Source organism: Aquarana catesbeiana, linkage group LG12, assembly GCF_042186555.1.
Source record: "Aquarana catesbeiana isolate 2022-GZ linkage group LG12, ASM4218655v1, whole genome shotgun sequence".
Lineage (NCBI taxonomy): Eukaryota > Metazoa > Chordata > Amphibia > Anura > Ranidae > Aquarana > Aquarana catesbeiana.
Genome location: NC_133335.1, coordinates 4,098,006 through 4,099,808, shown reverse-complemented (window position 1 = coordinate 4,099,808; position 1,803 = coordinate 4,098,006).

Genomic DNA, 1,803 nt, shown 5'->3' with positions numbered 1-1,803 from the left:
GCTGGGCGAGCCTCGCAGTCCACAGCTGTTGGGATCTGTCATCACATTTTATAGGCAGGCTCAGTGCTATGGGGGGCTTCTATATACTTCGACAAGACGCTTAGTCTCCCTAATCCTTCTTTTTGTCATATCGGGAATTCTCCTAGTTCTGATGATGAAGTGTTTAGTTTTCTCTAATAAATAATTACATTGTTGCATCCTGCAATACAAACAAATACTTCCCAGGGAAATAAACATTTACTTTGTTGTTTTTAGGCAAATAAAAGTAGATGGAAACCCAATCACTGTAATCTCCTATGAGATTTAACATGTAAGTCTAAGTTTACACGATCGTTCAAAGTGGGCGTTTCCTGACGAACACCTGTCAGCGCTCTGTGTAAGTTATATGCATTGCAGTGGACAGTGTAGTTCACATGGTCATGTTGGTGTCACTTTGTGTCCATCTCACCAAAATGTATCTGACATGTAGTGTTCGGCTGACTGTACCGCTCCCCGAATGCATTTATTCACATCAATGTAGATGCACTGCAAATGTGCCACAAACGCATCAACAAACACACCTATTGTGTTTACAGCATGCGTTTAGAAAGCGTTACTATCCAAGATGATAATAGAAGAAGCCATACAATAGAAAACCAACACAGAGGGCACTATTCCTTCCACTGATATCAACAGTGGGGAACCATTCCTTCCACTGACACCAACAGTGGGGAACCATTCCTTTCACTGACACCAACAGTGGGGAACCATTCCTTCCACTGACACCAACAGTGGGGCATTATTCCTTCCACTGACACCAACAGTGGGGAACCATTCCTTTCACTGACACCAACAGTGGGGAACCATTCCTTTCACTGACACCAACAGTGGGGAACCATTCCTTCCACTGACACCAACAGTGGGGAACCATTCCTTCCACTGACACCAACAGTGGGGAACCATTCCTTCCACTGACACCAACAGTGGGGAACCATTCCTTCCACTGACACCAACAGTGGGGAACCATTCCTTCCACTGACACCAACAGTGGGGAACCATTCCTTTCACTGACACCAACAGTGGGGAACCATTCCTTTCACTGACACCAACAGTGGGGAACCATTCCTTTCACTGACACCAACAGTGGGGAACCATTCCTTTCACTGACACCAACAGTGGGGAACCATTCTTTCTACTGACCTCAACAGTGGGGAACCATTCCTTCTACTGACATCAACAGTGGGGAACCATTCTTTCTTCTGACATCAACAGTGGGGAACCATTCCTTCCACTGACACCAACAGTGGGGATCCATTCTTTCTACTGACATCAACAGTGGAGAACCATTCCTTCCACTGACATCAACATTGGGACACCATTCCTTCCACTGACACCAACAGTGGAGAACCATTTCTTTCACTGACACCAACAGCGGGGAACCATTCCTTCCAAAGACACCAACAGTGGGGAACCATTCCTTTCACTGACACCAACAGTGGGGAACCATTCCTTTCACTGACACCAACAGTGGGGAACCATTCCTTTCACTGACACCAACAGTGGGGAACCATTCCTTTCACTGACACCAACCATGGGGAACCATTCCTTTCACTGACACCAACAGCGGGGAACCATTCCTTTCACTGACACCAACAGCGGGGAACCATTCCTTTCACTGACACCAACAGCGGGGAACCATTCCTTTCACTGACACCAACAGCGGGGAACCATTCCTTTCACTGACACCAACAGCGGGGAACCATTCCTTTCACTGACACCAACAGCGGGGAACCATTCCTTTCACTGACACCAACAGCGGGGAAC